The sequence below is a fragment of the Callithrix jacchus genome, chromosome 9 (genome assembly GCF_049354715.1).
Source record: "Callithrix jacchus isolate 240 chromosome 9, calJac240_pri, whole genome shotgun sequence".
Classification (NCBI taxonomy): domain Eukaryota; kingdom Metazoa; phylum Chordata; class Mammalia; order Primates; family Cebidae; genus Callithrix; species Callithrix jacchus.
This window is the reverse complement of record NC_133510.1, coordinates 49,277,501-49,291,455: the sequence shown is the minus strand read 5'-3', so window position 1 is coordinate 49,291,455 and position 13,955 is coordinate 49,277,501. Positions and strand designations below refer to the sequence as shown.

Below are 13,955 nucleotides of genomic sequence, written 5' to 3'. Positions count from 1 at the left end.
AAGATCCAAAGTTGAAGGACTAAGTAAGCAGAAAACCAAAGTAACAGTAAGAAGAGCCCTTTCACAGGCATAGTCCAAAGTTTGTAAGCAGAATAGTGTGCAAACATGTACAGTCATAGAATCATACTTCCCTGAGCTTTTTCTAATGCAGACAGCGTGAAAAAAAGGAGCTCATTTTTTTGGAATTAAAGGCATTTAAGACTCTTTGGCTCCAGTGACTATCACTGAATATAAAAAAACCATAGGAGCTTCAGTGATTTCATTATTAAATGCAAGGCAAATTGAGCTAGGGATTTATATCCAGTTGAGGGTTTGTACTTAATTCAATAAACAACTGATACCACACATATTTATTCAGCTCCCACCATTGCAAAACTGAGCATAACTGAAATATTTGGCAAAGAGCATTCAGGACAAAAAGACTAATATAAGCAAAGGTAAGGAATCTGTAGTAGAATCAAAATAGTAATAGATTCAGTTTGACCAGACTTCAGGGAGGATCTGAAGTGAAAAAAAAAGATAGAAAGGAAATAGGTTAGACTGCCATCAAGAAAAAACTTTAGTTGACAGATTAAGGAATTTATTATTTCATGAGGAAATAGGAAAAAAAATTGAAGATTTCTAAACAGGAAAAGACATTATTAAAACTGTGTTTTAGATGGATTAAGTTGACTGTGACCTGCAGATTGGATGCTGGGATAGAGACTTACTCGAGGTAGTGACAGCTCACAGCTGAGACTGTTGCTTGGGTTTCACTGACCAGAGTAACGAAAATAAAGGTAGAGTTAAGAGACTAAAGGGGAAGTAGAATAACGTGATCCAGGAAATGACAGTTGATGTCATTGAAGTTCCATTGGTTTTGCTACATTCAGTGATACACACTGTAACCAAAAAGTATCTACATGCCATTAACATCTAAATAATGAGCCCATTTTTTCAGCCTCTCTACATTAGAATCACATGTCTCATTGGAATGTGAGATACCAGAGAAAAGGAGTAAAAAGTATTTCAAGTTTTAGACCAAAATTTCTGAAATGGGGCTTTTACAACAACAATGTAATTTCTGAAAAATACAAGCAATCCATGAGATTGTTTAAAATAACACTGATGACTAAGGAGTTTATAGAAAAGTGAACATATTTAGCAATAAATGTGTATAGTAAAGCATCAAGACACTTTTAATTTGAACTCATTTTATAACTAGTGACTGAGAAATAATAATGATCACCAAGTTCTTGCAGCTGGCTGCAGTGGCTCACACCTATAATCCCAGCACCTTGAGGGGCCAAGGTAGGGGGATCACGAGGTCAGGAGATCGAAACCATCCTAGTCAACATGGTGAAACCCTGTCTCTACTAAAAATACAAAAATTAGGCAGGCATGGTGGCACACGCCTGTAGTCCTCACCTCCACAGGCAGCTGAGGCAGGAGAATCACTTAAACCTGGGAGGCAGAGGCTGCAGTGAGCCAAGATTGTGCCACTGCACTCCAGCTTGTGCGACAGAGCAAGACTGTATCAAGATAAATAATAATAATAATGATCACTGAGTTCTTACTCTGTACAAGAAATTATGCCACTATTACAAATACGTACCTGACACTATTCTTTCATGTGTATACATTTAAATTTTTTGTGGCCTCAAATATGGACTACTCACAAAATAATGTTTGTTTCTTCAAAGAAGATATCTTCTTAGCCACTCATTCATTGGTTCGACAAATTTTATCAAAGGTTTACAATTTACCTCGTCCAGGTTACGGAGAGCAAAACACATAGTACCTACCCTTGAGGTGCTTATATTCTCACAATGAAATAGACAGGCAAAAGTTTATTAGGACTCTGGGTTTCCACAACGTGGAAGAAAAGCTTATGTGAAAAATTGTTCACACTATGAACTCCTAGAAAATCTGGATTTACAGATGAGGTCAATGCATAGCTGAGCTCCCTCAAAAGAAAAAGAATTATCTAGATATCAGAATCAAAGGGTTGTAAGTAGTTTCTACTATGATAGTCCTAGAAGGTGATACAGAAGGAGGAAGAGGGATAATTAAATTAGTTAATACCTGGGTTGGATTTTAACCCTTGCGTAGGACAGGGGTTTAGGATCTGGAACTGAACCTTTGCTTAATGGCCTTTCCCAGAAGAGCTGTATCCTCAGTAAAAAGAGAATCCAGGAAGGAAAAAATTGGCTTAGCAGCCCAGGGACCTAATCTTCAAGCTCGCCCTGGCTTCTACTTTGGTGAAAACAAATTGTAAATGAGAAATCAGCTCCTTTGGCCTGCACTTTTCACAGGTTAAGAATAGAAACCCACATGGTCTCCGAGAATCCCCAAGCTGAGAAAAAAACATCAACATTGGTCCTCTGCCAGTTACATTCTTTAGTGCCTGGCAGAATCAAATGCAAAATTGCCCTGGGGAGTCATTGTCGTGGATAATGTCAATGTGCTTCACTCAGATCCCCTGGGCCCATTTTTACTATTTTTTGGGAGGCCAGGGGACTCCCTTTATGGTGTGCTTTTCCATCCAACAGCTAGCACCTACTGAGTCTCCTTTTGCAGAGGACTGCCCTCCAAGACACATCCCCGCTCCTGCTGTTTTTCAGCAGCTGCTTGGCCTCTGTTTTTATAACTCTTAAGGCCTAACTTACCAGAGTCCCCTGCAGGTTCAGCCTGAGATCACTTTCTGTGGGGTTTTGCCTGGGCTCACACCCTTGCTTGGCTTCCTCCACTTCTCTGTTCAGGCTTCCCCCACTCTTCTGCCGGTTTCCTCTAGAGCACCTCCTTAATAGAGAGTGTCTCTGAATCCTCACCTCACATGTCCGCTTCTAAGGACCAGGACCCAACATGTTGCTGCGGGATTCCCACAGGAAAATAAAACACGCACCTCTAAAGATAAACTCAAGAAAATAACTGCAGTATATACACGGGAAAACATTCATCTAAGACAGTCTGTAGAAACAATAACAGAAGTATTAATGCAACTAAGAACTTCATAGAGTAGAAAAATTACTTGACAAAATATACAAATTATCCGGAATACAAATGGAGAGAACCAAAAATGGAAATTTGACAGAGAGTTTAAAGTATACAGGGATATAATGATAAAGTTTGACATAGGTCTATCAGTAGTTCCTAAGAAGAGAGAAGAAAAAAATGGAAAGGGACTCTCTGAAGCAATGTGTCTAAGGAGTTTATAGAAATTATGAAATACAAGAAAAAATACAATTCCTAAGTAGAGTAAATAAAAATTAAATCTACATGAAGGAAAGAATGCACAACACTAAAGTAGAGAAAACATCTTGAAAACGACCAGAGAGAAAAGACAGATAACCTGTAAAGAAACAAGAATTAGACTACCAGGAATGGGTTATTATATTAATAGCAACCACAGAGACCAAAAGACAGCAAAAAAATGTCTTCAAAGGGGAAACAACTGTCAACGTAAAGTAAATCGACTACAATATTACTCAAGAAAGAGGACAAAATAAAGACATTTTCAGATGATAACTGTGAGATTTCATCATATAACACATTTTCGCTGAAGAAAGAAATGGACCTCAGAAGGAAGATTTGAGAGGCAAGAAACAAGGTAGAAAAAAGAAACAATGGGTAACATGTGGGCTCAACTAAATTAGCATCAACTCTACAAAATAACAATCCCCATAACAAAAGTGGTTAATTTGGAAACATGGATACTTAAAAGCAAGATAAATTTTAGAAGCAATGACATGTGGGTAGAGTTCAGAGATCACAGTTAATGCATTCTACCAATTAGATATTGTCTAAGAGGAGAGTAAAGATACCACTTATCTTTATCCTCCACACATAATATATGAACATTACAGATTTATCTACCTGAAGCCTAATGACTTAAGATATTCTTACTACTGGAAAGGAGGACTTGTCCCAGATCCCAAGAGCAGGTTCTTAGATTTTACAGAGGAAAGAATTCAGAGTGAGTCACAGTGTACAATAAAGTTAAAATGGCTTATTAGAAACTACTCCAATACAGAGTAGAGTGTCCTCAAAAAGCAAGAGGAGGAAAACCTCCTCAAATGTAATACTTGCTTATAACGGATATTAAAGATAAGAAGAGTGTACTTTATTATAAAGGATTGTGATTAGCTTGCAACAGACTATTAGTATTGCTTTTTCTCTTTTGTAATTATTAATTTCAGATAGAATTTATATCTGTACTATTATCTTTAGAGCAAAACTTGTTTTAAACTGAGAATGTCTTTTTCCATTAACTCATTTCCTCAACCAGAAGCATCTTGTGATCAAGACTGCCTAACTTTCTGGGAATGTACCCCAGCAGGTCCTGCTTTCTCCAGCCTTTATTCAAGATGGAGTCACTCTGGTTAGGACGCTTCTGACATTCTCACTCTACAATAATAATAAAAGGAGATTTTGAAAAAAGCATAATTTATCCAATAGAAAGAGAGAAGAAAAGACACAAAGTAAAATACAGGAAGTAGAAAAACAGAATGATATGTGAGGACCAGCTGATCAGGTGATAGTGGCAGCAGACAAAATAGACAATTGGGTGGGAGGAAACATTGTTACTTGTAGACAGGGTTGTCACACTATGATAAAAGGAGCAATTCATTAGAAAGATATGTTAATTCTGAATTTGTAGATGCACCTGCCAATATATAAATTACAATACTATGAAAAACAAAAACTGACATAATTACTAGGAGAAAGTGACAAGTCTACAATCATGGTTATAAACTCTACAACAGTTCCTTCAGTAATTGATAGAACAGATAAAAAGTTAGTCAAGAGGTGATCTGAACAACCGTTCACATCCTTGATTTATATATTGCACATAAAGAAACGTTATTTGAAGGAACCAAAGAACATTTACAGTCATATTCCACATAACAACATTTTGGCCCATGACAGACTGCATATTTGGAGGTGGTTTCATAAGATCATAATACGGCTGAAAAATTCCTATCACTTAGTGACACCTCGTGACATTATAACATTATAATGTCAATATATATGACATTATAAAAGTGACACCTTTTGAACATTATAACACAAGGCATTATTCAACCTGTTTGCAGTGATACTGGTGTAAACTGACCTACTGCACTGCTAGTCCTATGAAAGTACAGCACATACAATTATGGTCAGTACATAACAGTTGATAGTGATAATAAATGACTATTACTGGTTTATATATTTACTGTACTTTTTATAGTTATTTCAAAGTGTACTTCTTCTTATTTAAAAAAAAAAAAAAAGCTAACTCTAAAATATCCTTAGGCAATTCCTTCAGAAGGCATTGTTATCATCGAAGATGGCATGCATGTTATTGCGCCTAAGACCTTCCAGTGGGTCTTCTAGTGGGACAAGATGTGCAGGTGGAAGACAGTGATATTGATGCTCCTGACCCTGTGTAGTCCTAGGCTAATGTGTGTGTTTTTGTCTTAGTTTTTAGCCAAAAAGTTTTAAAAGTAAAAATAAAAAAAATTAAAACAGAAAATCTTATAAAGATATAGTTTTTTATAACCGTATAATATGTTTTAAATATTATTGCAAAAGACTCAAAAAATTTTTAAAAGATTTTAAAATTTGTAAAGTAAAATAGTCAGCTAAGATCAATTTATTGTTGAAGAAACATTTTTAAAAATAAATTTAGTGCAGCCTAAATGTACAGTGTTTATAAAGCCTGCAGTAGTATACAATAATGTCCTAGGTTTTCACATTCACTCATCACTCCCTCACTGACTCACCCAGAGCAACTTCAGTCCTGTAAGCTCCATTCATGGTAAGTGCCCTAGACAGGTATACCATTTTTTAAATCTTTTATACCATATTTTTACTGTACCTTTTTATTTTTAGATATGTTTATATACGCTAATACTGACCATTGCATTACAATTACCTACAGTATTCAGTACAACAATATGCTACACAGACTTGTAGCCTAGGAGCAATAGACTACACCATATAGCTCAGGTGTATAGGAGGTTACACTATTTAGGTTTGTGGAAGGACACTCTAGGATGTTCACATAATGAGAATCAACCAAAGATTAATTTCTCAGAACGTGTCCCCATTTTAAGTAATGGATGACTGTACAAAAGTTGACTTCATGTTAGGCTATAACGCAAGTCTTAACAAGTAGCACAGAATGTATATATTGGAGAGCCACATTTTCTTTCCTCCATAACAAAATTAAAAATTAAAACGGAATAATTAAGAGCCCATATATTTGAAAATTTTAAAATACACTTTTTAAATCTTTAATTGTCAAATATTTTTTTCTTCCTAGAGTCTGGATCTCACTCTGTCACCCAGGCTGGAGTGCAGTGACGTGATCATAGTTCACTGCCACTTTGAACCCCTGGGTTCAAGTGATCCTCCTGCCTCAGTCTCCCAAGTAGTTGAAACTACAGGCGTACCACCATACCTGGCTAATTTTAAAGTTTTTTTGTAGAGACATTGTCTTTCTATTGCTCAGGCTGATCTCAAACTCCTGGGCTCAAGTGATCCTCCCACCTTGACCTGCCAAAGTCCTGAAATTACAGGTGTGAGCCACTGTGTCCAACCCCAAAGATGAAATCTTAATTATAATAAAAACATACTCCATGTTTTACAAAAACACTATACATCAAAACACAGAATAAAGTCAAAGCAATCCTAAAATGAATTTTATAGTGTATGTTTAAATATTAGACATAAAGAAATATTAAAAATAAGTTATCTAAGCATCAAAATCAGAAGTGGAAAAAAAGCATACACCCAGTGAAGGCAGGCATACAAAAACTAATAATGATAAAGAGCAAATAATAATAACATAGTAAAGAAAAACCACACTCAATAGGGTAGATCAAGAAATTATAACATTATGATAACTTATGAGGAAAGGATGTACAAGTTTCCTCCTGTGTGCAGTAGCTTCCTAGAGTCCTTCACGCCAGGATAGTCCTTCCTGCCAAGCCCTGCCTCTCTGCCTAACCCCACTTCCTTCTACTCTTCCTCCATCTCTCCTCTTCTCTTTCTTTTCCTTGAAACTGCCAACCTCCTTCCACCTATTTAAGACCTTTGCACTTGATCTTTTCTCTGCCTGGAACACTCTGCTCTGTTTTTGCATTCATTCCAAACTTCTTCATTGCATTCTCATTTACATCAAAAAAGTGTTTACATGGCCTGGCTCAATGACTCACTCCTATAATTCCAGCACTTTGGGAGACGAAGGCAGGTAGATCACAAGGTCAGGAGATCAAGACCATTCCGGCTAACATGGTGAAACCCCGGCTCTACTAAAAATACACAAAATTAGCCATGTGTGGTGGTGTGCTCCTGTAGTCCCAGCTACTCGGGAGGCTGAGGTAGGAGAATCACTTGAACCAGGGAGACGGAGGTTGCAGTGAGCCCAGATTGCACCACTGCATTCTGTCTCCAAACAAAAAAAATTGTTTACTGAAAATAAGTGATGTTCCTGATAGTAGGGACATAGCAATTAATAGAATAAACAAAAATATCTGTAATTATGCAACGTATGTTCTAGTAGCTGGCAACTTTTTTCACTCAGCAAGGTCTTTCCTGACCACTAATATGAATTTCAATGTTACTTATTTTCTTGTTTTCCTATTTATTGTGTTTCTTCACACTAGTGTGCCACATCTTTGAGAGGAGAGACCTTGTCTATCTTATCACTTTACTCTGAGAGCATGGAATGATACCTAAAACAATTATGTATTCAAGAGCTATAAGGTGAAAGAATGAATCCATGAATAGGGGATTCATGGATGGTGTCATCTCAATTACAGTTGAGGAAAACATTTGCCTTCAGCAAAAAGGGTGTGTGTGTGTGTGTGTGTGTGTGTGTGACCAAGAAGAACAAAGATTCTGTGTAAACTCAGGAGAACGGATATTGTTGTATTAGGATGAGCGGTTAGATGGGCAGGCAGGGGCCAGAGGCAAATAGTCGGTTGCTATGCAAAAACAGCTGACATTTCATCTTACCAATAACAGTGAGCATGATGGCCACTTGTTTCAATACAAGATGGGAACTTTAAATCTCCTTTGGGGATTTAATTTTAAAAGTAAAGAATGTTTCTATTTGGTTTGAAAACAACAACTCTTTGGTTGTAATTATTATGAGCTCCGTTTTAGTTAACATATAATATACAACTGCATATACTACATAGTTGATAAAGGACATTTCATAATCAACTTTACATTGTCCTTTACAGGAACACTGAAATAGGCGTAGGGCAAACACTGGCACTTAGTTACGTACAAACTCAGAATGTATTTTCCCATAACTGGTGTAAAGTTTACTGTCAGTGAGCCCACTTGTGCCATCATCACCATGGTCATCAGATCTCACATGGACTGAGTGGCTCTTATATTCAAGACACTGTTTTAACCCATTTAATTCTCTCAGAAACCCTCAGTGCAGGCACAATGAGTTGCTTAAAGTCCCATAGCTAGTACACGGTATAACTGGGATTCAAAATGTGGTAGCTGAGCTCTGCAGCCTGTGCTCTTAACCTTTGCTCCCCACTGCTTCCATCCTTCCTGATGAATTACATCCTGGCCACTGAGTTTTGTCACCTAATCTTATGAAAATGTGCACTCTCCAGATTTAGGTCATCTTCCCATTCCATCCTTCTCTGCCTACATCCAATCCTGCTCCTCCTCACAAGCTTCTGCCACTGATCTCATCCCTGGTCTGACCCCTGGAATTGGAGATCCTGGTGAAAGACAAAAATCATAGTCAGGTGCTTTATTTATTTATTTATTTATTTATTTATTTATTTAATGGATTGGAGGTTTCAGTGGGATGGGAGAATCACAAGGAATCAGGTGTTCAGAGGAATGTATTGAGTAGAGGTGAGGAACTAGGATGTTGAAAAGTAAATAAAGGAGAGAAGGAGAGGAAGAAAGAGGAAGAAAAAGAGGGAGAGAGAACAGGAATATTGCTTCATTCTAAAAATGGGTATTAATAATGGCCAATCAATATTTTGTGTATTTAAAATGGAGAACTCTATAAATATTTATTGAGTTTACTTGTTCCGGATCTGAGTTGAAGTCCTGGATATCCTTATTAATTTTCTGTCTCGTTGAGTCTAAATCTCGTTATGGGTCTTACGTATCTGGGTATTAAGATCTCTTATTGTTGCATTGATCCTTTTACCACTGTATCTTTGTTGCTTTGAAATCTATTTTATCAAATGTGAGAATTGCAACTCCTGCTTTTTGTTTATTTATTTATTTTTGCTCTCCATTTAGTTGGTAAATTTTTCTCCAACCCTTTGTTTTGAGTCTTTGTGTATCTTTGGATATACTATTAGGTTTTGGCTGTATCTTTTGATTGGGGGATTTAGTTGATTTAAATTTAGGGTTACTGCCATTTGATGTTAACTGGCTATTTTATCCATTCGTTGATGTAAATTCTTCTTTATGTTGATGCTTTTTACTTTTTGGTATATTTTTAGAAAGGCTCATACTGGTTGTTCCTTTCTATGTATAATGATTCTTTCAGAAGTTCTTGCAAAGCATGCCTGGTGGTAATAAAATCTCTGAGTACTTGCTTGTTCATAAAAGATTTTATTTTTCCTTCAATTGTGAAGCTTAGTTTGGCAGGATATGAGATTCTAGGCTGAAAGTTCTGTTCTTTAAGTATGTTGAATATTGGCCCCCACTCTCTTCTGGCTTGTAGGGTTTCCACTGAGAGATCTGCTGTAAGTCTAATAGGCTTCCCTTTATGTGTAACCTGGCCTTTCCCTCTGGCTGCCCTTAGTATTTTCTCCTTCGTTTGGATCCTGGTGAATCTAACGATTATGTGCCTTGGGGTTGCTCTTCTTGAGGAATATCTATGTGGTGTTCTCTGTATTACCTGGGGTTGAATAGTGTCCTGCTTTGCTAGATTGGGAAAATTTTCCTGGATAATATCCTGAAAAGTATTTTCCAGTTTGGATTCATTCTCTCCATCACATTCAGGTACACCAATCAAACGTAGATTAGGTCTTTTCACATAGTCCCATATTTCTTGGAGACTTTGCTCATTCCTTTTCATCCTTTTTTCTCTATTCTTGTCTTTCAAAGGTGCTTTCAAAGACATGGGAGTCCATGTTCTCAATCAGATTCAGTCTGTCAGTTGTCTCTAGTGATGTGGGGTCTCCATGTAGATGGCTTATGAAATTTTCTTAGCCAACGTAAGAAAATTTTCTCCCCCTCATCCCCCATCAGTGGTGCACACACCTTTCTCTCTGTACATTCTCTTGAGCAATCTGAGTGGCTCTTGTCCCTCTGTTCAACTCTTGGCTCTCTCATGTGGAATCTTGAGGACTAGCCTCCATGACTTCTGGGAACTAGGATATAGTGGCCCTTGCCTCTCATCTTCATAGGCACACTGTGATACTCTCATGCTCTGCTGGCTTCTGGTATCAGAAGCAGTGAGATTTCTGCCTTCAGAAATCTCTGGTTGAAAAGTCAGTGGCATTCTCCAATTTTTGGAGTCCTCCAATATTTTAGAATATATAAATCTAGTGCCTCCTTTAATCTAGGGGTCAGGGGAGAAGTTAAATGCTTTAGAAATTGAGTTCTCAAGAAAATCACCATTTTTACCCTTCAGGGTGCTGTGAGAACCTATCATTTTATAAACTCAATGGTGGGTATCCCATACTACAGGAGTGGGGAACAGCAGACATTGTTCATGTTAAAAGGTGAACTCCAAGTACATTTTGTTCTCAGCTATTAGTTTAGCAAGTTCTACGCAAAAGCCATAACATCAGGGAGCTGGAAAGAATCTAAGTTGGTATATCACATCCCATTGTCTACATCAACACACTCATGTCATGAAACCTTGCAAAGAAAGTGATATCAACACCATCTGAATCGGCACAAGGAACCACAGGGACTTTATAGGGTTTATGTGACTTCTAATAATAAACACTTCTAATGCATTAGCTCAAATATGTTAACATTTAAACCACCACTTTTAAAAGTCAAGAACAATATGACCTAAGCCTTTTATTTTGGTAATAAGATATTTAGTTTACTTTTGAATGATTAATATGTCTACTAAATGTCAAAAGTCAAAAGCTATAAATTTTTCTTAGATAATACACATTTTTAGGTCTTTATATTAAATCAAAAAATAAATGTAGCCATGTTTTGTATCAATCTTAATCATATTCCTGACCATCAATATGAAGGTTAATGTTACTTATTTTCAATAAGTATTTATATATTATATAAGTATATTATAGTGTGATGATCCAGTAATTATTAGTATAACACTTGGCTTACATTAAGCCTGTTTCCTGAATATGAGAAACACAGTTGGAACTACCTCCCTCATTAGAGTCATAGTGAAGTCTACATAATAATATATTTAAAGCCAAAGACAGGCATGTAGTACATGGTAGTTATCATTCTGTCCTCAGTACCGAAATTTTTACATAATTTTTGTCTTCCATTGAAAAGTTTTTGAATTTTTTAAAAAGAAATTCTTATCGGGAAATAACACAGTATGTCCTCTGCATTATATAGTTATGCATTCTAAAAGTACTTTGTTTTCAAGGACCTGCTCACTGACCAGGTCAAAATCATATTGCTTACAGCCAAAAACATTTCTACCCACTTATTCTTGTCTTATCCTTGCTGATTTGTGGCACTTGTCAATGAATATTGACAGTAAAGTATTTGAGAGTGACGTCTCTTAGTCTCCTAGATACTGTTTAATGTAGATTTCAAGTCCTATTCTTGGAAAAACATTCCCTCAAAAAGACTTCAGTTCTCCAAAGCAGTATCTAGGACTTCCCCTGTCTAACTTCACTTAGAAGGTGTTTTACCGACAGGTTAGCTACTCACGTCCACAGACTGTTAGACATTCTACCACCTTTCAGCCATTTTTTTTTCTGAAATTTTGTGATTTTCAATTTTGCTATAATATTGGCAAAGCTCGCATTTTTGTAGCTTTTTCTTCTGCAGTGTTGCTCCCTCTAGTGCTGAGTTAAGAGACTGGATATTCGACAATATAAAAATTTTGCTAATTTAACTAACCGAAAAGTTAACTGTGGAAATAAATATATTATTTACACATAAAAATATTTCTACATGCCAGGGGTAGGGTACTATTTATTACCATATCTCCAGAAGCCAGTGCAGTTTTGACTACTAAGAAATACGTTTTCAACCAAACTGCTGAGAGAATACATATGATGGAAAAAAAAATTATTAGGATTCTATCTTACATTTTTTAATTTGAGATGTGTCTTTTGTAGTGACACCCAAATTTTAGAAACACCCTATCATAGAACAGCATTATTTAGCTAGCTATGAAAAATGAAATAATTAATTCTTTAGAATATTTGTCTTAAAAATAGGGTATGTGATTCAAATATACATAAGAAGAGGCAACTTAGCAGTTTCTAACTTAGCAGGAACACTGACATTTGGATGTTGTGCACACAGACTTTTGAGGAATTCTTCTGCATACCACAAGCTAGAGCTACTAAACTTCCACGAATCCCATAGTCCTTTGGTGTAGGGGATAGCTGTTGGCAAAACTTGCTTTATTCAATGAAACTTACCCAATCAGAGTTCTCTTGAATTCTTGTCTCAGTAGTCAGCCATTCGCTTCCAGTATTGTCTTTGCTTTTCACCTCTCTTGCTTAATGCTCCCAAATCCAAACAGCTGTATTTTCCAGCTGAGCATATTTTATTCACTTTACTCTTTGACTTGAAGGTTGTTGGCTAGGATCCTCTCTACAGCACTTCAGATTTGGGGCAGGATTCTCCATTTAAAGTAACAGGGACAAGAAGACATCCACATTTTGCATGATAGGTCATACGCTATTCCATATGTTATGATTTACTTATATACATCTAAGAGGCATTCTACTGATTTTTATAATACAATCTACAGAAAGTAAATTTGACAAAATTGCCTTGGCTGGTGAAAAAACATAGAGTCCCCAGTAACTTTCAACTATGCCCTCAAGGGCCATGTCTGAATCCCTAGAAGTAGGGTGGTCATGAAATTTTTGTGTTTATCCGTGGTTTTTCAATAGTTGAGATTATGAGTCTAAGTTAGAAGGGACTCTCTGAAGAGTTATGAGGGCTTAGGTCTCATGATCTTATGAAACTCTAAGATTGCTCACAATTACACAAAAGAGCTACCAAAAAGTAATTTCAGAATAATTAAATGTCTTCACAAACACTGTGGAGTTTATATGTAGCTCCCTCTTCTTCCCCATCTTTCTTTCCTCCATTCCAGTCTTTCCTATTATTTGTCCTGCACCTATCACTTTGTTTCTTATTCTGCAAAGCTGAGGAGAACCCAGGTGGCAAAAAACAGAACTATTCACAGAGAATAAAGGAAAGAAGACTTGGCAGATTGGCAGACAGAGTTAGAATCTCTTAGGCCAGCAAAAGTTAAAAAAAAAAAAAAGGTTAAGAACACACAGACATATTTGTACATACGTTAAAATGTTTTGGTCCATCACATAAATGTGTGCAAATTGGGGGTGAAGACAAAAATAAAGATGATTTCAGTCTCTTGTTCTACAAAGGAAACAAAGTATCTCTCTGGTCATTTCTATTCTGATCATTCCCTGCATGTTTAAATAAGTTTAAAGAGACTCTTAATGCCTCTCTGAACTATGCAAGCAAGTAGCTAATTATTAGTTTTCTTGTAACCTTCACAAAGACTCCTTTGAGGGCAAGCCACAGTCTCACAAAAGCTGTTAATTTGCATTAAACCAATTTCACGAGCAATTGTTTAGAGTTAGGAAAGTTAATTATCAGTTTAGCCACAAGAGTATGCAAAAAGACAAGATTCTAGTGTAATAAAGGTTCCTACCTTGCAGGCGAGTAATCTATACAGAAGAATTAGATAAGATTACTTCCAGTGTTAAATAATGCAAAAATTCAAAACCATTGCTGAAGCACATATAGGAATCCCATACTTCTCTGTGCCT

General features: G+C 36.6%; 1 protein-coding gene across 10 annotated transcripts in view; it reads right to left on the bottom strand.

The window, feature by feature from the left end:
• The window catches only part of ABCC9 (ATP binding cassette subfamily C member 9), a 249,344-nt gene that overhangs the window by 188,127 nt on the left and 47,262 nt on the right, over nucleotides 1-13,955 (bottom strand). For 4 of the 10 annotated variants that reach the window (XM_078336069.1, XM_078336077.1, XM_078336076.1 and 1 more), the window contains one exon: nucleotides 12,567-12,770. The exons of the other annotated variants lie outside the window; for them this stretch is intronic. The gene's annotated coding sequence lies outside the window, so the exon portion shown is untranslated. The remainder of the gene's footprint in view (nucleotides 1-12,566; nucleotides 12,771-13,955) is intronic. 10 annotated transcript variants of the gene reach the window in all.